Source organism: Helicoverpa zea, chromosome 27, assembly GCF_022581195.2.
Source record: "Helicoverpa zea isolate HzStark_Cry1AcR chromosome 27, ilHelZeax1.1, whole genome shotgun sequence".
NCBI lineage: Eukaryota > Metazoa > Arthropoda > Insecta > Lepidoptera > Noctuidae > Helicoverpa > Helicoverpa zea.
Window position 1 is genome coordinate 6,419,275 of NC_061478.1, and position 24,558 is coordinate 6,443,832.

Genomic DNA, 24,558 nt, shown 5'->3' on the forward strand with positions numbered 1-24,558 from the left:
AGTAGACATAACACCTTAGCCACGAACAGACGTGGCTAACTCAAAATCCAAAAAAATATATTCAAAAAAAGTGTTTTTCAAAGTCAAAAACAAAAGTGCTAGTGCTGTGACAGTGTGAACCAGAGTAACGGTTTGTTTAAAATAACGTTATTAAGTAACATGTTATTGTAACGTATGTAGTTATTTTGTAACGTAATCGGAAACTAGTTTGGAAATGAGAACGTTTTGAGTAACTTATTATGTGAGCTTATGGGTATATGTTTCTGTTGTATTTATGTTTTTTTTTCTGATTTTTAAATGTTGGGTAACTTGTCGTTACTTATTGGTTTCTTAAAATAGAAATATAAATTAGCAAAATATACCATTCGTTTTTAAAAAGGCTAAAATAATTAGAAGGTACTGTTACTGTTACAGCCTTTTTATCGTCCCACTGCTGGGCACAGGCCTCCTCTCACATGGAGAAGGATTGAGCATTAATCAGAAGAAGAATAAATTAATTAGAAGGTAAAATACACTTCAAAAGATAACTATTTTCAAGATTTCGTATAGATACGAGTATGTAAGGGTAGGTAACTAAAAAACCATCTACGTGTCAATTTGAACTTCAAAAAGGCTTGATATTAAAATCTAGAAAACAATAACACCACTTCTTCCCATATGTGTCGCGGTTTTTATTTTACTATATTATTCTGCAGAAACTCTTACACGTAAACATATATTTTCCGCTGTATTACCAATTAAGCCAAACAAACCAAGTCACAGTTAATAACACTAGTTTACAGTACATTTGTTGCCGGGATTTTTTAAGCTGTTGTTGACTACTCATATTTAACCATATTTGAAACTATTAGTAGTTTTTTTTTATCAGCTCTAGTTTTTGAGATACAGCTAAGTGCGGTTTAAAGAGAAAAAACGTGTATTTACCTTAAAGAATATTTGTTTAAAAATTATATTAATTGTTAAGTTCCAAAAAACTTGACTTTAAAGCTCTTCTCTTATGTGTAGACTTTGGGAAATGGCGTATCAGAGACCAGCAATAGTCAGACATCATTTAAATCCCAGAAACCCTGATAACGTTCTTCCATGACACGTTAATCTTGATGCATAGGTACGTTCTCCCTGCTCTTCGCTCATATCTCCTAAATTTTCCGGAAATCTGTCCAGATGACTGAAGAGGAAGTGAGTTTATGCTCAAATTGCATCCCATATCTCTTAATTGTAAGAGCAGGTCTTCGACAAGTTCAACATAATTTTCATTATAATTTTTCAAAATTCAATATAATTTTTATTCTCTGAAAGTTCAGGTGAATGCTGCACTGGAAGCTGAACACATGTACTACTTCGGTTTTGCCATTTAGCTCGATTTTTGGTGTTTAAGCTGTTTATGTTCACGCTACAAAAGTAAGAGTCGTCGAGATGATTTTTCGATTATTTCCAAATAGTTCGTGTTTTAAGTTTAAAAGTACTTCTTTTACCACTTTTCCATAATCTTAAGTATTCAACGCACGATTTACAAACACGATCAGGAGCCCAAGATTTGTCATTTTTATCCAACAACATTCCAAAATATAAAAAATAAGTATTTTTAAGCGTCTCTGATGACATTTCTACTCTTCTCAAACACATATTTTCCACATAAGTAACAAACATGGTTTGGATTGTTCAAACAACGCCTCCTTGAACTACTCATGTTGTAAAAACTTCACATATTTGTATAATTACACTAAAATACGTACTTTAGCGACTGAAAAAGGTTCAGAAAAGAGAAAGTCAATAACAAGTAAAGTCGAGCTACAAAAAAATTTTTGCGGGTGTAATTAATAAAAACTAAACATAAGTGAATGTTACCAACCATTAAATCCACGGCAACAGGCAAAAAGTTTGATTTTGTAAACTAGTGTAATAAATCAAATTATAACCTATTATTATCCTTTCAAATACACAAAAAATTGACAAAAAAATATATCGATAAGTCCCATCACTATAAATAATCGCATTTTAACCTTTTAAATTAAACAAAAAAGAAACTACAAAAATATATCGATAATTTTCCCATCACTACAAAAAAAATTGTCGATATACCTAATTTCTTATAGTTTTCTAAATGCTAACGTTACTAGTTACATCAGACTCTTATTCGGAGGGTAGGCAGAAAGCATACTAATGTGGTACTATTGGTAACTAAGCATACGCGCATACTACAGACTTAACAGTCGGGCGACTGTTGCCACGGTGGTTGCAAAAAATAATAATTAAAAAATCGTACCGGAAAAATACCAAATACCCGGGTGGTTAAACGACATACTGCGATTGATATACAACTGTGTTTCGATCACGACTCAATTATGATTAAAGCATATGTGGCATTTCACAAGCTTTTTGTTATAAATAAACGTTTTTATTTTTTCCTGTGATTCCGTAATGAATCATATTGTCTGCAAATTATTTATTGATACAATAATACGACTGTAGAACAGACTGCCCTATAGATAATGGCAAACCAATGGAAAACTATTGATCTCATATTAGTATCAGAATTCCCGCTAAGGCTAAAACTGCTATTGAGATTCAATTGATATCCAACTAACAAATTATTAAATTATCAGAATTGAGCCCCTGATCACTGTAGCGTGTGTAATTCCATTCATCTTCATACTGATATATGAGCCCAAAGCAACAATCGGCCGACTTAAAGTTGGTAGTTTGCGCGTACTCTTAGGCCGTCACTCACTGGTAGAGAATTTTGTAACGCAACCTGTTTGAGTTACCCAATGTTCAGTGTTCGATATTGACATACTTTATTATCTTTGTGTGGCTTTTGATTGGGTAAAAAATGTTTTTTATTAATAGTTTATTAATAATAGATACAATACCTGATAGTTTAACAATGTAATACTTGATATCAGTACATTTTTTGATAACTATTTAAATTTTTAAAGAAACCTTTTTAAATAAAAACTTGATTAAAATTCATCAATTTTCTAATAAAAACATAGGTATATTTTTTTAACTTAATCTAAAAATAAGTAATATTCTTTACTATAGTTAAAAAAATTGCAAATCAGCTTTGTTTGTCTACGCCTGTCACGATAAAATACAAAAACCGAATTTAAAGTGAAACTTCCCACACGAAATAAGATGAGCGAACCAATTTAGGTAAAATCTGGTATAGACTTAGTTCCAAATATGAGATAAAACATAACACTTTAATTCAGGTATTAAAAAAAAAAGAATTTTCTCCCACCTATTTTTTTTACAAACATTTTTTCCTCAAAACCATTCATTAATTCAACAAAACTTTTTCAAAGACAGATGTAACCAATTCTATTTAAAAATATTGTGTAACATTACAACATATTGTCATTTGTCTACCAGTGAGCACAAATCTTTACTCGTCATGTCACCTTGATATCTCTAGGAAGTTACCACGTGAGGCTGTCACCTTCAGAGTAAAATATCGCCTTATATTTAATGTGTTCAGCTTTTATAAACAGATGGTTTTTTGTCGTATTTTCACTAGTGTTCTGAGGGAACTACTTTATAAAAAATATTCTATTAGTAGACTGCGTGATAGCAAAGTTATTTGGAACTACTAACTCTGAGTTTGGTGTTAAATACTGAAATTATATTTATTTAGTAAATTAATTATGAGATCTATAGTATAAACTGAAAAATCATATTGAAACAATTTAAAATGATAAAACAATTTCAGTAAGAATACTTTATTTTTCCACGGAATAACTTAACAAAATATCCACCGACCTTTTTATGTAGAGATTTTATATGGAGAAAAAAATATCAATATACACTAAGCTATCTTCATATACAATTTTATCTAAATAACTTCAATAATTTTACTATAAAAGTGAAATGAGACTGGCTTTCGTTTTTATAGTATTATTAAGTCACTAAGGATACTCGTATTATGTTTTTACGATACACGCTTCCTTTTGCAGCCGGTAAAATATGTATGATATTATTTAATACAAGCTGTTTCTTGTGGTTTCACCCGCATCCTAGGAGAACTTCTTATAGTACCGGGATAAAATATAGCCTATGTTCCAACATACCAACAGTGACATGTGTTGCATTCAAATAGTGACAGAATTTTACAAATCTGTTTAGCAGTTTTGGAGCCTTTAGGGTACAAATAAACATACACAGAAACAAACAAATGTTTGCTTTTTATTATATTAGTATAGAAGTATTGACTAGCTGTTTCTCTCGATTCCCGTGGGAGCTACTGTCCGTACCCAGATAAAATATAGCCTATGTTACACGGGAAGAGCGAAGCTTTGCAACAGTGAAGTAATTTTTCAATTCAGTCCAATAGTTTCTGAGCCTACAGGTACAGTACAAATATTCGAAAAAATAATCTCTATAATCTTTGTCAGGTTTCTGAGCGTGTCTATAAATAAATGATTTTTCTCCCACTTTAGACACACTGAAACCTTTAGATATAAGCCTGATAATATCATTGGTATAGGTTGCTCAACCAAGCTATTGAATAACCGAGTGTTGACATCGGTTGACGACAACCGTTCACTATAAGACATACTGTGTATGTATGCCTAGTGAGAAGTCGTGGTGGCCTAGTGGGTAAAGAACCAACCTCTCAAGTATGAGGGCGTGGGTTTCATTCCAGGTCAGGCAAGTTCTAATGCAATTTTTCTAAGTTTGTATGTACTTTCTCAATATATCTTAGACACCAATGACTGTGTTTCGGATAGCACGATAAAGTGTGGGTCCCGGCTATCATTGAACATCCTTGGCAGTCGTTACGGGAAGTCAGAAGCCAGTAAGTCTGGCACCAGTCTAACCAAGGGGTATCGGGTTGCCCGAGTAACTGGGTTGAGGAGGTCAGATAGGCAGTCGCTTCTTGTAAAGCACTGGTACTCAGCTGAATCCGGTTAGACTGGAAGCCGACCCCAACATAGTTTGGGAAAAAGGCTCGGAGGATGAAGATACATATATATAAATAGTCAAATACCGACAAAATGCCCATGAAAAATTACACAAGAATTTTCTAACTACTTCAAGAAATATGTAGGTACATAGTTTCGCAACATAATTCATTACATTTTTACTAAACTTATGTATATCGTCAGAGTCGGTGTCTAGAGACCAAATAAATGTTTCTTACTCCACTTCTTAGATAGATTGGAGATCTTAGTAGGTGTTATTAATTCACAGGTAGCGGCTCCAGTCTATTGGATTGCCCGGGTAACTGGGTTGTGGAGGTCAGACAGTAGTCGCTCCTTGTAAAACACTGGTACTCAGCTGCATCCAGTTAGACTGAAAGCCGACCCCAACATGATTGGGAAAAGGCTCGGAGGAGGAGGAGTTTGAAATGCAGACTTTGTACTTGGAAAATTAATTGTTAAAAAATCTAATTTCGTAAAGTTTTTAAATAGTTTGTCAAATTGCACGTCTAGGCTTAGCTTTGGCAATATCTTATTTACTTGTTACAAAACTTCTTGCTCACTCCACTGTTGTTACCAAAGACAACTTTATAATAGAGATAGGACTCTTTTAAAATAAACCTCTGGTTGCAAAAAAAATGGCAGCAGTGAAAATAATATTTTTTGGCATACCTATGTGTTTCAAAAGGAGTTATATCATTGGTTACAATATTACTAGTAGGTAAAGGGTTTTCTTTCTGTTTAGATTTTTTGAATTGATAAATACCTGAAGCTGAATTGAAAATTATCCTTATCAAATTTCACGTCAGTCGATTCAGTTATTTCATTGCTACCTACACACACTTACTTTTGCAATTCTGATAAAAATTAAAACATTCCATTCAATATTGAAATAAAATACCGGTATAGTCACCTTCAAAAGTGTGCTTTGGTAAGTAAGTATAATAAACGGCTCATATACAGGACATCCTGGTATATCATAGTATATACGTATTTAGTACGGTAGCATACAAGCTGTTGATTTGCATCCGTGCCATAGTCAAGGACGTAATTATGCTAATGATTCTCGACCCAAATCAACAAAAAAATTGGTACGTAATATTTTTTTTACTTTAATTTTCCGAATTCGGAAAACTGTCATCTAGCCGTATTTAAACTTGGCGCGTCTAGTACTACTGGCCTTAAAACCGTGCTGCACACTCACACAAACGCAAACACAAAGAATACGCAACGATTATTCATAAATTTCATTCATAAAATTGGATTACTTCTGAAATACTACGACATTACAATGACAAAAAAAGCAGTGCATATTAGGTATTTCCCGTCTACTGTAATTCCAATCGATTATTTACGTATTGTATGTCCTCCTCCTGAACTATGGCACAAATGCAAATCAACACCTTGTATATTGTTCTGTCTGTAAAGGTACAGTTATTTCATCCGTAAATTATTGTGGATCTCGAGCCTAAATAAATAACTAGCTTCTATCAGCGAGTGGGTAGCATTTCTGCACGTAGGTAAAAAGTAGCCTAGAACATTAATTTTATGGAATATCTAACGCTGAAAGAATTTTCCTAAATCGGTAAATATTGTGGATTCTGAGATTAACGGGCAAACAAACAATCTCTTAAGCTTTATAATATTAGCATAGAGAGATATCAGAATAACCTTAGTACCTAAAGTCGACAATTTTTAAATGCAAACAATTTTGATAGGACTTATACACCAATATGAAACAAAGAAAGAAACATTTATTTGTCGGAATATGGGTACAAATCAGTTGTTAGGTGTAGTTATAAGTTCTAACCATACTCTGCCATGATCAGGCGTACAAATTTTTATTGTTAACACAAAGTGTTTAACTTAAATCTACTCTAACAAGGTGCATAACTATACTCGCTGCTTATACAATTATTATATCACAGTTTTGCAATCATTTCATAAATAAAGTTATTATTATTATATTTACAGTGATTATTAGACGTCATTTCTTTACACAGAGTTCAGTAAGTCAAATGTCCTATCAATCATCCTCCGAGCCTTTTTCCCAACTATGTTGGGGTCAGCTTCCAGTCTCACCGGATTCAGCTGAGTACCAGTGCTTTACAAGAAGCGACTGCCTATCTGACCTCCTCAACCCACTTACCCGGGCAACCCGATGACAGCCGGGACCTACAGTTTAACGTGCCATCCGGAACACAGTCATTGGTGTCTAAGATATACTTAGAAAGTACATACAAACTTAGAAAAGTTGCATTGGTACTTGCCTGACCTGGAATCGAACCCACGCCCTCATACTCGAGAGGTTGGTTCTTTGCCCACTAGGCCACCATGACATTTCAAATGTCCAATCAATATTGTTTACCTATACTCAAGTGCCTACTTTTATAGAGTATGTATCCATATATTTTATAATAAAGTTTTGCAACGCAATACGCACATAACTATTACAGTTAAATATATAAATCTTACACTTATTGGTAAACAGCAAAGTAATAGTCCGGTAGATAGTCGTAAGTGGATATATAAAGATATAATATATATTAGTACAGCCGCTCTAATTTATAAACTGCTTCCTAGTTGCTATAGTGAGGGGAAGTGCGTTTATCGATAAGTTGTAGCTGTGTTTAACATCGATAGTTAACTACAATTTTTCATGTGTGTGTGTAACATAAAAACATACCAATTGTAGACGCCCTCCTTTTCGGGAAGTCGGTTAAAGGTATACTTACTTTTTAAAGTTTTATTTAAAATCATTGCTTTTGCTTGAAAAACTCACAAATTGTCATACTTTTACAGACCATTTGTAGTATATTTTTGACTATTTTTTTAGTAAAAATATTAAAAACCAGTACCCAAACTATGATATGTGATCTTCAATACAACTTACATACGGAAACATCACTACTTACTTAATCATTATTTAAAATCCCAAAAAAATATTTAATACCCCGCAAAATTACAAACAAAAATTCAACAATATAAAGTCTTAAACAATAGTTAACTCTGCTTTCACCGCAACTGAACGATTGAACCGTGAAGTTGTAACTAATTTATCAATCAATAATTTATTGATTTTCTCAAATCGATTAGCTATCACAATATCCTTATTACTAGGTTCCGCCAGCGGTTTCACCCGCATGTTGAAAGAACTACTTCCTGCACCTGGATAAAAGTAGCCTATATGTAATGTTGATGTATGAACTATATAACTGTTAAGTACAAACATTCATAAATACACGAATACATAAACATATACGTACAAACTTTCGTATTTATAATATAAGAAGTATAGAGTCAATCTAAGTAAAACTACTTTGCTACCGGGAACCCAAGCATTAAATACTCAAGTAACTCTTCTGTCTAAAACTACTGAACAAATTGAAATACAACATGGGACACAGATAGTCTAGCTAGAGCCTGAGAAAAGTTAGAAAACATAGGATATTGTTATCCGAGTGCGAGAAGAATTTATTTAAAGAGGAATAACTTCAAGAGTTATTATAATTAAGATTTTTACAATAAACCTTAAAAATAAGCTGACACTCAATATTACTTTATTTTCAGTAAACTATCCGAAATTTAAAATATCTATCGACAACTTTCCCCTCCCTAGCAAGGACTTAGCTAACACTAGTGTTGCGACATTACGCAACCTAAATATTATATTATCGATAACTAGTTCTACCTCTTTTTTGTCTGTCTATCTGTCACTATCCTAACACTTAGGCAGGGGGCACTCGGGTAACTGAGTGTACGGGCACGCGATCCCGCCTTCCCTGAGCTACCTTAGTCCACATTCTGATTATCCGTGGCTATGGTATCCCACCTCTCCTATTCCTGAATTCCTTCCTCATAAATCAAAATCCTTTCCTTGTGGTTCCCTCCCGCTCAAACCACAAAGTCTGGCTCGGTGAGGAAGGCAACACAACGCAGATATGCAATGTGATTTGGCGGACTCGGCGGGTCAGCAAGGCAAGGTGGATGGCCTAGGGCGACAGTGGAGGGTGTATAGTCACTGTCGGCCAGACACAGCATCCGACCCCTCCTTCAGTCGTAGCGGTTTCCGTTCCACTGATCCAAGGAGGGTAAGGACGAGTGTGTGCGCCTGCGTATGCGCGAACGTTTGCGCACCTTAATATATCCTGCGTATTTGACCGCTTCCGTTAATGGACTCCGATTCAGTTAAGTCCTGTGGCGATAGGTAGAAGTAGAGAGGTTTAGACAGATGCATCTAGGCTTTGTCTGATACCTGCACATAGGCGGTCTCGGGGGTGTGAGTACATGCCGTGGTCGCTTCTGCGCTGCACTCTGGGACGACAGCGTGGATTCGGCAGCACCCGAGATGACAAAGCAGCCCTATTTAGGGAGACACTGCTTTCCCTGCTCAGCCAGAGAGGGGGCTAGAAAAGGTGCCCTAAAAAAATGTTCGTCCCGTTTCGATAGGTGGTAGTAACCGCGGCTGCCATCGCATCACTTTGAATCGTGGTCGAAAGTACAGAACTTTTAACGACAATAAAGTAACACCGGTTATGACATTCGGAGCGTGGAACGTGAGAACTCTACTTGATCGAGATGGTAATGCCTGTCCTGAACGCAAGACCGCCATCGTAGCTCGGGAACTTCATCGCTATAACGTGGATGTGGCTGCTCTCAGCGAAACACATCTTGCCGATGAAGGAGAGATGGTAGAAGCAGGTGGTGGATACACTTTCTTTTGGAAAGGTACTGCTGCCTCCGAAACTCGGCGATCAGGTGTAGGATTTGCCATCAAGAATCACTTAGCAAAGCGACTGAGCGAGTGCCCTGTTCACATTTCCGACCGCGTAACCACGCTGCGCCTTCATTTGGACAAAGACAATTACCTTAATGTCATCAGTGTCTATGCGCCTACGTTAGACAAATCTGATGACATCAAGGACAAATTTTACGAGGAAGTGTCTCTTTGTCTTGATCGCATAAACGCCAGAGAGCAGGTACTTTTGCTGGGCGATTTCAATGCCAGGGTTGGCCGGGACTATGAAGCCTGGCCTGGAGTTTTGGGTAGACACGGTGTTGGCAACATGAACAGCAATGGTCAACTTTTGCTTAGTCTTTGTGCTCAGTACGGCTTGGCAATTACGAACACCATGTTTAGACTTGCCGCCAAGTACAAGACGACATGGATGCACCCAAGATCCAAGCACTGGCATTTGATCGACTATGCTATTGTGAGGCAAAGAGATTACAGCCAAGTGCAGATAACCCGCGCTATGCGAGGTGCGCACTGTTGGTCCGACCACCGACTTATTGTCACTAAGCTGCGAATCCGCCTCCTTCGCCCGCGTCGGTCTCAGATAAGAAAGCTTGCGTACTTAAACGTGGAAAAGCTGAAAGATCGCGAGGCGAGGGAGAAATATGCTGATTCGTTGTCAAGAAAGCTGTCATCCGCTACCGAAGTAGATAATGTTGATGTTGCCTGGGGAACTTTAGCATCTCATATCTTAGAAACCGCTTCAACTGCACTGGGCAATAAATGCTGTCGCAATGAAGACTGGTTTGATGAGAATGATGAAGTTCTGCGGGCGGCACTTGACAAACATCGGGACCTTCTACGACAGCATACAAGGCGAAGAGGAAGCGTTGCGGACGTCAAAGCTAGTGACCAAGAAGTGTGTAAGCTGTCTCGACAAATTAAAGATAAGTGGTGGCGGGACAAGGCTTGTCACATGCAATGGCTCAATGACACAAACCAGCTAGGGGAGTTTTACAGTGAGGTGCGTAAGCTGATTGGCACATCCTACCATACGAAGGTTCCTTTAAGGTCTCTTGATGGTAGGCACCTATTGACAAGCAGGGAGGATGTGTTAAAACGCTGGGCGGAGCACTTTAATACCTTGCTTAATGTGGATCGATCAGCTGATCTGCAAAGTATTAGTTTGATGCCCCAACTCTCTTCTGCCATTGAACTGGATGAGCCCCTGCTGCGTGACGAGGTTATTTCTGCCATCAGACAGCAACAAAACAACCGGGCGGCTGGCATTGATCTTATACCGGGAGAGCTGATTAAGTACGGCGGAGAGGAGTTGCACACGTCAATATGGAGATTCTTTGAACGTATGTGGGAGGAAGAGCGCGTTCCTGATACTTTTAAAGTGTCGCGAATTTGTGCTCTGTATAAGAACAAGGGCAACCGGTCTGACTGCAACTCTTACCGTGGTATTTCACTCCTTTCGGCCCCTGGGAAGGTCTTTGCCAGAATTCTTCTGAATCGCCTAAAGGCCTTATCGGAAAAGATTTTGCCAGAAACTCAATTTGGCTTCCGACCTGACCGAGGTACATGTGAAGCAATTTTCGCGGTACGGCAAGTACAGGAAAAGAGCAGAGAACAAGGTCGTCAACTGTACCTCTGCTTCGTTGACCTGGAGAAAGCTTTCGACAGTGTGCCTCGTGAAGCGCTTTGGGTGGTGTTGGGAAGGCTCGGGTGCACGGAAAAGTTTGTAAGACTTCTTAGACTACTGCATGATGACATGCAATGTTGTGTCGCCGTAGACGGTGAACAGACAGAATTCTTCCCCGTTACCTGTGGAGTGAAGCAAGGATGTGTGTTAGCACCTACTCTGTTTGCTTTATACTTTGCGGTGGTGGTTAGAGAAGTCTTACAAACAATTCCCCAGGGAGTTCGCATTCGATTCCGCACGGACGGCAATCTTTTCAACTTGGCTAGACTTAAGGCTCGTACCAAGGTTTCGCATGCACTGATCTCCGAGATAATGTATGCTGATGATCTGTGCTTTTTGGCTGAATCCCCAGATGGCCTGCAGCAGCTGATGTCCGGTTTCCATCAAGCTTGCCGTAAGTTCGGCCTAAAGATCAGTGTCAATAAGACAGAAGTGATGTCTGTAGACATTCACGGTCGTGAGTCACTGACCATAAAGCTTGGCCAGGATGTGCTGAAGCAGGTAGATAAATTTCGCTACTTGGGGAGCACTGTAACATCCAAGTGTGACCTTGATTCTGAAATTAACAGCAGGATCGGTGCTGCAGCTGCAGCATTCGGTAAGTTGCGTTCCAAGGTCTTCAGTACACATGACCTTAAGTTGGCCACCAAGGTTTCTGTTTATATGGCAATTGTGCTGCCAAACCTTTTATACTCTTCCGAGACGTGGTGTCTATATCGTTGCCACATACGTGCTCTAGATCGGTTCCACCTAAAATGTCTCCGTTCCATCATGAAGATCAGATGGTCTGATAGAGTACGAAATACCGAAGTCTTGCGGAGAGCCAATGTTGGTGGCATTGAGGCCTACTTAATGCGCCGGCAACTTCGGTGGTGCGGTCACGTATCGCGGATGTCGGATGAGAGAGTGGCGAAGCGCATCTTTTATTCTGAACTGGAGGAGGGCAAGCGTAAGCAGGGCGGACAACTCCTCCGGTACAAAGATGTCCTAAAGCGGCATATGAAGAGATGCAACATAGAGCCTTCACAGTGGGAGCATTTGGCAGCACAGAGGTCAGAATGGCGCAGAGTGGTTACCAACCATGTACGGGATTTCGAGGACCAACGTAAAGTTGACCTTGACGCTAAACGCGATCGGGTAAAGGCCCGTCCACCTGCTGCTATTTCGTATCACTATCAAGACGGCAAACTCACCTGCCCTCAATGTGCTCGGACTTTCCTCGCAAAGATAGGGTACATTAGCCATCTTCGGGCGCATGAGCGCCAAAATACCAATTAGGAGTTTAAGCGGTCGCCATGGCCGAAATCGGTCGGATATATATATCCTAACACTACACACTGCAAACTTTTAGTCGGCCGATAGTTTGTTTGAGCTAATAAATCAGTATGAAGATGAATGGTAGTACACACAATACCAAGATCAGGTATTTAGCCGGTATCAGACAAAATGAAAACTTTTATTGGAATCAAGATTTAAAAAAAAAGTGTTTTTTAAACACAGAAAAACGGAACCCTATTGATTTCGCTCCTTTGTCCGTCCGTCCGTCCGTCTGTCACCAGGCTGTATCTCATGAACCGTGATAGTCAGAAAGTTAAAATTTTCACAGATGATGTATTTCTGTTGCTGATATAACAACAAATAACTGATTACAATAAAAACTGGATTATAATAAATATTTTGGGGGGTTCCCATACAACAAACGTGATTATTTCGATCATTTTTGCTCGATATCGATAACGGCAATAGGTAGACGCTTGAAATATTCACAGAATATGGAATGTATTGTGATTATGGAACGTTTTATAAATAATAGTACGGAACCCTTCGTGCTCGAGTCCGACTCGCACTAGGCCGTTTTTTTATAGTAAATATCTTGGAACCTTTTCTTTTAACGACGTCAAAAATCATCAAATGATCCCTCCCGCTGTGGGTTAGCAGCGGTGAGGGAGTATCAGACTCTTACTGACTAAAAACCGTCGTGTTCCGTCGTAGGCCTTTTATGTACCAGGGCCGCGGTAACTCGCGCGAACAATCCCGCTTGGAACCTAAAATATTGTTGCTAGCCATCGTGGCAACTATCGGTCAACTGTTTAGTCTTCAGTGTGCGGTTACACTAACTATTCAGGTTATATTTCAACTATTGCTTCAAATTTCGTGAGGTTAGGTCACGATTGAATCAGTTTTTTTGATAAGGCTCCTGGCTCTGTTAAAGTTGAAAGTTGTGTTTTAAATTAAATTAAAATAGTAAAAAAAAGTTTAAAGCTAAGTACAGCCACACTGATAGATAATAAGGTTAAGCAACGCTTGAAGCGGACAGATCTTGGATAGGTGACCATCTTGTAATGACGAGTTCCTCCGTGTTTCGGAAGGCACGTTTTTGACTGTCATTTGAACATCTTTGGCAGTCGTTACGGGTCAGAAGCTAGGCAGTCGCTCCATGTGGCAAAGTGGTATTCAGCCGCAGCCGACTCGAAGCCGACCCCATCATAGTTGGGAAAAGACTCGGAAGAGGATATGTTTTGTATGGAACAAAACACAAATCTTCAAGAATATTTATTTCAATACAAAAGACATCAACGAGTGCTTGCAACTTAAAGTAAGCTTACATTAATTTTACGCTCAGTTTTACTGGAATTTAAGGAGATATACATTAAGTATGTAAATTTTGAATATCTCATGTTCTGATTCAGTGTTTTATCTATAATTATACCAATTTTCAATTAAATTGATTAAGTAACTTAACCGTAAAAGCAGTATAAAGACAGGATAACTTTCTTAATACAACAGTATTGAATTCTAAACTCATGTTAGTTTAAGTAAGGTATTAACCATTGCAGTGAATTTTAACCACAGATGAAGGAAATATAGCAGAGATGCCATAAGGCAGGTAGGTCAGGCGCCTTCTTGTAGGTCAAGCAACGTGCAGTAGGCGTGATCAGTTACTAGAACTAACAAGACGTTCGGGTTCCTTGACAAATCAAAACCAATCTATCAAAGATTGGTCTTGATTGTTTAGAGATTTTATTTTGAAAATAATGGCCATGTTCTAAAAAAGACGTGTAAGGGTGGAGCTAGTAACGTTCCTCGTCCCCCTTGGTCCGCAAGTTGTCGCGCTACTTTCTTAGGAGATTTTGCGTTATGACATCTCCGCTACTCATTTTGTTCTCCGTGGTATTAACTTTTAACTGTAAGAGAGAATAGTTAAGTTTAGTTTATAAACTCTATTTATACATAACAAGATAATTGGACGATAAACAAACAGATTTCTAACCGAACAACCTTAATTGACGATGCAATTAAAATGAATTGAATGTATTTAAATAATACTAGTTGTGTGCTTCGGTTTTGCTTGCAATTGGCTTTATTTGTCACTCAACGATATATTATTTATATAGTATGAATGAATATGATCTTATGTGATATATATAATGAAATATAGTGCATGACGTAAACAGAATTCAATTTAATATTTAAAACTTCCATTTAATACGAGTAGTTGAAGAGTTTGTTTGTTTGAACGTTCTAATGTCAAAAACTACTGGACAGATGCAAAGCGTCTTTTAATGTTGCATAGCCCATTTAACGAAGAAGGCTACAAGTTTCTTACTTTTCATCCTTATGCCCAAAGTAGATTTTTTCCGAAGTAATTCCCATGAAACGTAAGTAAAGCCACTGGCAGAAATTAGTTTAAAATAAATACACCTACAGAACTTACCATTTCAAGCGTCAAAATAATTTAAAACAGAAACAACTAAATTAAAAGACCTTTTTAAATAACAAAGTGACTTTTAGAAACTTTAAGATGAACTAATTTATTTAAATTCAATCTTGTATTAGGTAATAAAGCCTTGTAGGGTATTTGATGCGTTATATATTAAAATTAGTAATATCCTTATATAGTTGTTACTAAATAAAGTAAATTCTAGATCGAAACTTGGTAATAAATATGACTTTGGTCAAAGTCAATCGTTTTTTTCCAAAATGATTAGAATTATAAAGCTTAAGAGTTTGTTTACTTGAACGTGCTTATCTCAAGAACTACTGGTCCGATTTGAAAAATATTTTCAGTTTTAGATAGAACATTTATCGAGAAAGTCTAAAGGCTTTTTATCTGGTTTCATGCAAAAGTCCTCACGAGGTGCGGGAAAAACCGCTGGCAGAAGCTAGTTGATAATATTTAAAATCAGACTAGATGTTCCAATATGCGAATGTAAAAAAAGAAAGATTAATAAAATTTCTATAAAAGATGAAGATTTTAGTTTGTAGTAAATAAAATTGATTTACATGGGCAATGTCCTACTTGCGTACAACAGAGAAGGAATGAGGAATGAATCTTTAAACTTAAGGTGGATTTGCGATTCCAGTCAAACTTCTTAAGTCGAAGTTTTCTCTAGATGTTTTCTTTCATTGTTAGTCAGTATTGTCCAAGTATCATACCATTATAAGTTATCCATATGATAAAGAATTGCATTAAAGTGTTATGAATATGAGGTCAGTGGCCGGTCGTTGAACTCTAAGTGCAGCCGATGAAACAGCTGATTTCTTGCTGTCTCGCTCTAAAATTCATAACTGCATTACTTTGTATTCCTTATTGATAGTTTTTATTTGTATTGTTGAAGTTTAATGACAAAAAAAAAATACAGATTTAAGTAGTGAATATAGAATTATAATTGTAAATAGCCATGCATCCCGGTTGCGTTCGGTATATGTATATGCACCTATAACTGCCTCATGAATCACTCTATCTAATATTAGAAATCGCATGAAAATCCGAGCAATAGTTTTTGAGTTTATCATGAGCAGACAGACGCGTTAGCTCACCCTCAAACTCTCTCTAAATAACAGTGGGAAAACCCTTTTTTCCAACAACAGTTTGTACTCATTATATACTGTAAACTTAACAGCTTGCTTAAAACCAAAAAAACCGCATTGAAAACAGTTAATTCATTTAAGCACATTACAACAGACAGACACACTTGTTCTTGGACACAAATGGTAAAATATTAAAAAGCCTAGAACCTAATTATTATGTATAAGATACCACAGCATTGCATATTTCCTTAGGGAGTAAAACTGAATGAAATAACCAACTTATGCAATAATAGCGCTGTCACTATCATTACAATTAGAACTATTAATTACCGTTGCCACATAACTATTAGTTAATCTGACCTTCAGTTGAAATGGTAACATACCGGTTGCAGTTACAACGTGTTTATTTCGCAAATATAAAGCTAATTATAATTAATTTAACAAGCAATGGGCATAGTTTTACTGTGGCCGAAAAAGTGTAGTTTAAAACTATCTCCAGGGAGGGAAAAAAATATTTATTTTATTTATCCACTTAATTCAGGCATTAACATACACAATACTATAAAACGCCCAAAGTGTTAAGTCTGCTTTTGTACAAAATGTGCAAAAAGTATTTAATAAATAAGTAAATCCCTACTAATATCATAAATGCGAAAGTAACTCGGTCTGTCTGTCTGTCTATTACGCTTTCACGTCTAAACCACTGAACTGATTCTAATAAAATTTGGTACAGAGATAGAGCCTTGACCTTGAGAAAGAACAGGATAATTTTTATCCCGGACTTTGAAGAATTCTCTTGAAAACGCGATATAACCGAACGCTACGTGGGCGAAGCCGCGGGCGGAAGCTTCTCTAACGATACAAGTTAATCCCAAACCAATTTTTTCACCCACAAAAAACTAATAACAAACATTAATTCTACAATTCGCTATGAAAACTGTACCATTGCACCGAAGTGATTTAACCAAAATTTGCCGTTCAGACTTTCTCTTCTTACGCAAAAGTATAGCTCGCGCTTCTAGCATAACAATGCCGCCTCGCGTTGCTTGCATACAAGATCAAATTGGATCACCTTGTGACGACAGTAGAAATAATTTTGCAAGTATTTAGTTGGGAATAGGTGTGTGTATGTGGTTAGTTCCGTTTTTTAATGGGGGAAATGGGATTTCTTGTTGTGATTGTTTTTGTTGTATTTTGAGCTATTTATCTTCAGCAGTTAGTGAGGAAAAAAAAGTCGTGGTGGCCTAGTGGGTAAAGAACCTCTCGAGTATGAGGGCGTGGGTTCGATTCCAGGTCAGGCAAGTACCAATGCAACTGTTCTAAGTTTGTATGTACTTTCTAAGTATATCTTAGACACCAATAGCTGATATAAAGGTGAAGGAAAACATCTTGAGGAAACCTGGACTATAAAGTCTGTAATCACCAACCCGCATTGAGCAAGCGTGGTGATTAATGCTCAATCCTTCTCCGTGTGAGAGGAGGCCTGTGCCCAGCAGTGGGACGATAAAAAGGCTGTAACAGTAACAGTTAGTGAGGATAGTAGATAAATAGAAAAGTGATAGTCTTTTTTGGCAATTACCATAACAGCTGTGGTATGTCGTGAATTTGCTTGAATCTATTATGGGCCAACACGAAAGTCAAAATGTGTGGAATGCTACTACCAAAAAATAATAATATAACACAATTTTGTAGCTATTTAAATTACTAGCTAAATAAAACTAAATCTCAATAACATAAAAGGAAACATCAACATCAACATCAACACATTAACATCAATTTTAAATGTGGCCTTGGACGACCGAGCCTGGATTCAGGCTACTCTTCCCGTTCGCATGGGAGGGCTTGGCGTCCGCAAAATTTCAAGTATTAGCCTACCGGCCTTTATATCCTCCGTCCATGGTACTGAGCAATTGACCAGGAAAATTCTTCCTATCACACTGGCCAATTGCGAGGTACCATGTCTGACTGAGGCTGTAGAGGCTTGGAAAATCACCTGCCCGAATACTGATCCACCCGTCAACCCGTCCTCCCAGAGACAGTGGGATGAGCCGCTCTGCAGAGTTATACGGAATAATCTGCTAAATACGTCAATTTCTTCTGCAGAGCGAGCGCGCCTTCTGGCTGTGGGCGAATGGGAGTCGGGTCTATGGCTTCTGGCACTTCCGTCGTCAAACATAGGCACATTGTTTGACGACACCACTTTCCGGCTTGCTGTTTGCTTGCGTTTGGGTGCTCCGTGCTGCTCTCCTCACCGCTGCCACTGTGGCGAAGCTGTCAGCAGCCTTGGACACCACGGCTTGTCGTGCAGCCGCAGCGCGGGACGATTTGCACGGCATGCGAATATCAATGACATAATCCGTCGCGCTCTTGTTGCCGTAGGCGTTCCAGCCATATTAGAACCCAGTGGTCTGGCACGCGACGATGGCAAGAGACCAGACGGTATGTCGTTGTTCCCGTGGAAGATGGGTAGGTCTTTAGTATGGGACGCGACTTGTGTCGATACTCTTGCACCATCTCACCTTCCTAGCTCGGCGCGATGTGCTGGTTCCGCTGCTGCGGCTGCAGAGAACCTCAAACGGCGCAAATATAGCACCCTGGTTGGTAACTATACCTTTGAGCCGTTTGGGGTTGAAACCCTCGGGCCGTGGGGTCCAAGTGCTCATCTGCTTTTTAAAGATCTGGCAAAGCGACTTGCTGACACTTCAAGTGACCCAAAGGCTGGTTTTTATTTTGGTCAAAAATTAAGCATTGCCATCCAACGTGGCAATGCTGCCAGCCTCTTGGGTACACTCCCGGTGGGCAGCGATGAGGAGTTTTTTGATGCCATTTTTTAGTTGTATATATGTATAAATAAGGCTTTTTTTTACGTCATGTAAATATGTACATAAACTGAACCCAACAATAAAATAAATAATACCCAAAGGAAACTAAAGATAAAATGTATCAAACTGAACATGACATTAATAGAAGGTTTGTTTTTTTCTATAAATGAAGTAAAAGAACCTCCAATACCTCAAATTATAATTATCATTGCAAAATAAAAGGAGTATTTAAGTAAACTCGGTTTATTTACTTTTACAAAGGTCAATATTATTCTTTGGCAATGAAGTTTTTTTCTGCAAACGAATAAAATACAACACATTTTTATTTGGAAAATACTTCGATTGTCCTCGAATCAAAATGGCTACCATACACTAAAGCTCGTAAAACCATTGAAACTGAATTACATGTTATTTTAGACATTTTTACACAAAAAAAAACATAAACATACTTTTATTTTACATAGAGTTTTCTATCTTACCCTTTTTAGAAACAAAAGCGTGATAGTACAGTATATTTGAATCTAGTTTCACATAGCGACTCTTGTTTTTACGTTTAAAATCGAAGCCAATGATTGCATTATAGTGAAGTATACCTACTATTGTTTTTGTATTGTGAACCTAATTTTCTAGGTAAGTAGGTATGTTTTGCAATGTGTCAAAGTTGGTATAGTTTGTGATAAATGGAGGTTAATCACGATAGGTTTAAAGTAAGATTGGTTCAGATGAATATAATCTACATCTAGGTACATTAATAATATATTATAAAGATGAAGAGTTGGTTTGTTTATTTGAATTTAGGAACTGTGGGATCTAAGTCTGTATGTACTTTCTAAGTATATCTTAGACACCATTGGCTGTGTTTCGGATGGCACGTTAAACTGTAGGTCCCGGTTGTCATTGAACATCCTTGGCAGTCGTTACGGGTAGTCAGAAGCCAGTAAGTCTGACACCAGTCTAACCAAGGGGTATCGGGTTGCCCGGGTAACTGGGTTGGGGAGGTCAGATAGGCAGTCGCTTCTTGTAAAGCACTGGTACTCAGCTGAATCCGGTTAGACTGGAAGCCGACCCCAACATGATTGGGAAAAAGGCTCGGAGGATGATGAACTGTGGGATCAATTTGAAAAAATATTTTAGTGTAGATAGCCCATTTATAGGTACTTAAGTGTTTATCCGAATGTGCCGAGTAATTCCTACGAGTTGTGAATGAAATCACTTATGGATACTAGTAATATTGAGTTGTGTCTGTTGCCTTCTGAGTTAAGTAATGTATTTATCGGTTTTCTCAGTTTACGATTAAAATTTCAGAACTTTACTGACTTAAACCCACCTTTTCGACTGGTTATTTAACCCTACATCATCCTCCTACCCTTATCCTAATTTTATTTGTGGTCGGCGCAGCATGTTTTCTCCTTCCATACTCTTTTCTCTGCTGTCATCTAACAATTAGCATTCTTGTTAACCAAGAATTCAAGGTTATTTCCCTTACCACATCAAATTGCTTCTTTAAGGAACTAGCAAATTAGTAATTAACCTAGTCAATTTATATAATCTACTATGTTTCTTATAACCAGTGTGTGGTAATTAGACAAATTCACGTCCATTGTGCATTGTATGAAAACGAAAGTGCAATATGCTCACGATATCTTTTCATTCAGGTTATTGACGTTAATCACTCAATTAGTGATGATTTATCTATGAACTAACTAACTGTTACTGAAAAGTCGTGCTGGCCTACTGGGTAAAGAACCAACCTCTCGAGTTTGAGGGTGTGGGTTCGATTCCGGGTATGGCAAGTACCAATGCAACTTTTGGCCTCACCAATGGCTGATAAAAAGGTGAAGGAAAACATCTTGAGGAAACCTGGACCGTATAGTCTGAAATCACAGACCCGCATAGAGCAAGCGTGGTGATTAATGCTCAAGCCTTAAGTGCCCAGCAGTGGGACGATAAAAAGGCAGCAACAGTAACAATAACTGTTACTGATGGGCCACTCGTGACCTGAAGGAAGTATTTCCCGCAGCTGGTTGAAAAGTAGCCTATGTCCATTTTCTGGCTCCAGGCTAAAGATTCACCCGTCCGAGAAAGTATATAGGCTACTTTTATCCAGATGCCGGCAGTAGTTCCTTCGGGATATAGAGACAACTGCGTGGAATAGGTTCTCAAATACTCCATATGTCGAACAAGTAGGTATATATTATAATCCAGAAACAATATGGGCGGTGTTTAAAGAAGTTGGAGAGATTTCATACACTTAAAGTCTGTAACATGGCTATTTTTTTGAATTCTTAACTTTGAACACGATGTCTTAAAGTCGGGTACATTATCTTAAGGCGACGAATTGGTCAACAATAATTCCATAACCGGCACGCGCATCTAAGGCGCCAAAAGGGGTCGGAGCGTCTGAGCGGGGCGAGAAAATGGTGGAGTAAGCGACAAAATGGTTTTGTAATTTTATTATTTAGAAATGATAATTTGATAAAAATTCCTTCCACAATTTTAAAGAGTATGTATATACTCAACTACTAAAAAAGTTAAGAGGCTTAAATCGGTCCCGTTTGCCCATAATATGTGAATCTCTTTTTAAAAAGAGGTATGTTTGATATATTTTTCTCTGTTATAAAAGTTACCTAATCATGTTTTGAAGTCTAACAAAATAAGGTTTATATCATGAACTTTCAGGTAACCAAGTTGTATTTTGATCCGTTTTGTATTTACTGAGAAAAATTGAGATCCTTGGCGCCAAAGTTTCCAATTCGTCCTAGCTTTATAAAGCCATAGTTATATAACCTAGTCCTACTATATTTAACTGCCACAAAATCTATTGAATACTAGACATTTTCCTGTGTTTTCACCAGGTACCGGGATAAAATATACTCTTTGTTACTCGGGATATAGTGTAGCTGCCCAACAGCGAAAGAATTTTTCAAAACTATTCAATACTTTCGGAGCCTTAAGGCGCGTACGCACGTACGAACACGAACATAGCGAACACAAACACCAGACCCGAACATTTGGTTCGTACGTATGGACGGCATATTCGAACACGAACGCAAACATAGTTCGAGTCGAGTTCGTGAACAACAGTCGTGAACTCTATCTTAGTAGCCATGACGGCCCCGTTGAAAATTTTCTTCGTCGGCCATGACTGGAAAACTTAGGGATGTTTTTAATAATAAACATAGCACGCGAATAACCTTGACGGCTACTCGTCGAGAACTGAGGTACGGGTAGGCCCTCTGCCGCGCCCGCACCCCGCCCAGATCTAGGTATACGAACAGTTTTGTTGCGTAACATTTATTAAAGCTCTTCGAACACCGTCCATATAGAACACACTACAAGGATCGCCGCGAACATGTTTGACGAACAGAGTGTTCGATGTTCGATAGTGGTACGCACGTGCGAACCAAGTTGTTGCATATCATGTAACGCAACAAATTTGTTCGTACGTGCGTACGCGGCTTTATGGGTACAGACAAACCAACCAAAAAATCCTCTTTATAATATTACTATAGTATAAGTATCTATAGTTATCCTTCCCACCATCTATCCATGTAACTTAACAATACCTACCAAGATATAGACTTTCAATAGATATAATAATTACACAAGTGATATGTAGAAAGGCGTTCTGTTCGCTGCACAGGAGTTCAATGCCTATATTAACTGTCATAACGCGAACAATTAAGCGGGTAATTTGAAAATGGAATGGCGGATATCTTTTGTTTTGTTTGTATGTGTGTTTTTAGATATATTGATAGAGAGGGATTATTCTTGTTTACTGGCTGATACAATGTTACTTATGTTTCCTTGTACACGCTGATCTCGGGAACCGCTAAACTAATTTGAAAAAAATATTTCAGTCTTAAAAAGCCCATGTTTATTTCGAGCAAGGATATTCTTTCTCCTGTAATTTCATCCTATCCTTAGGACTGTTCTTTCTGCAAATGGACAAGAAGTGGCCAATATATTATTCCGATATTAAGTTACATTACTGCTAAGTTTCACCAAAATCCATACAACCTTTCAAACTATCGCATTCATGATATTATTTCAGCATTTGAAGTAAGTAGGTCAGAACTAGGTCATAACTTTTAACCTTACCACTTTCCTTAACAACAAACCAAAATACCTAAAAATAAGCATCGTTTTTTACTTCAAAGTTTCGCAATTAACTTAGCAAATGCTATTTGTAAGCTATTGCCTAAAACCTACCAATAAGGATGCCCTGTTGTAATGTTAAATCAATTTAATTTACTAACTATACCTATAATAACTTCTAGAAGAAGGTAGAAGTCGTGATGGCCTAGTAGGCAAAAAACCAACCTCTCAAGTGTGAGGGCGCGGGTTCGATTTCAGGCAAGTACCAATGCAACTTTTCTAAGTTTGTACGTACTTTCTGAGTATATTTTAGACACCATTGACTGTGTTCCGGATGGCACGTTAAACTGTAGGTCCCGACTGTCATTGAACATCCTTGGCAGTCGTTACGGGTAGTCAGAAGCTAGTAAGTCTGACGCCAGTCTAACTAAGGGGTATTGGGTTGCTCGGGTAACTAGGTTGAGGAAGTCAGTAGGCAGTCGCTCCGCTCAAATTGCCTGATCAAGAAGTCGGTCCGAAGGGGTATCGGGTTGCCCGGGTAACTGGATTGAGGAAGTAAAGTCAGTAAACAGTCGGTCCGCTCAAATTGTCTGATCGGTCTGAAAATACACATATTAAAGGAATTCGCATATTTATAGTATTGTAAGATGCACACTTTCCTGTTTAAATTAAATGAGGATGAACGTATTGTGGAAAACAATACAATTATTTACATTACATTACGTGATCGAATCCGAAATGAGGAGATCCGTAGACGAACTAAAGTCACCGATATAGCCCACCGGATTAGCAAGTTGAAGTGGCAATGGGCTGGCCATATTGCTCGCAGAGCAGATGGCCGATGGGGTCGAAAAGTGCTGGAGTGGAGACCACGGACTAGCAAGCGCAGCGTAGGACGTCCACCAACAAGGTGGACGCACGACCTTATAAATGTCGCCTGAAGACGCTGGATGCAGGTCGCTTCCAACCGGTATCCGTGGAGATCGAAGGGGGAGGCCTATGCTCAGCAGTGGACGTCCTATGGCTGAGATGATGATAATGATGATGATTTACATTAAGTTGTCAAATAACTAGAAAATGTCGGCCACTAACTGTAAACCTACTCCTACGAATATAGAAACTCCTGCTTTTTGAGAAGTCGGTTAAAGAAAACATAGCTCGGAAAACAGCTGTACGTACTCAAAAGTCGTAACGACCACCAAAAATATTCTAATGACAGCCGAAATTGATGATAGCTACTTACTAAGAAATTCACTGTTATTATCAAAAAAATATGAACATTTCTTGCTGCATGCAATTAATCTAGTTTAAACGTATTATTTGCATACACAAACACATATTTAAATATCATAAAGTCTATTTCTTGTCATTACATAACTTTATTGATATAATCTTTCATTTTAATTGTACAAAATTGCCTTTCTCTGTTCATGTAACAGTTTTTATATTTTATTTTCATGA

The 24,558-nt window shown here is 38.0% G+C and overlaps 1 protein-coding gene across 2 annotated transcripts in view; it reads left to right on the forward strand.

Moving 5' to 3' along the window:
- The window catches only part of LOC124643564 (proteoglycan 4-like), an 84,204-nt gene continuing 59,646 nt past the window's right edge, over window positions 1-24,558 (forward strand). The window contains exon 1 of one of the 2 annotated variants that reach the window (XM_047182576.1): window positions 1-130. The gene's annotated coding sequence lies outside the window, so the exon portion shown is untranslated. Of the gene's footprint in view, window positions 131-156; window positions 173-24,558 lie in introns of those variants that run through there. The other variant, XM_047182579.1, reaches the window with a different exon arrangement.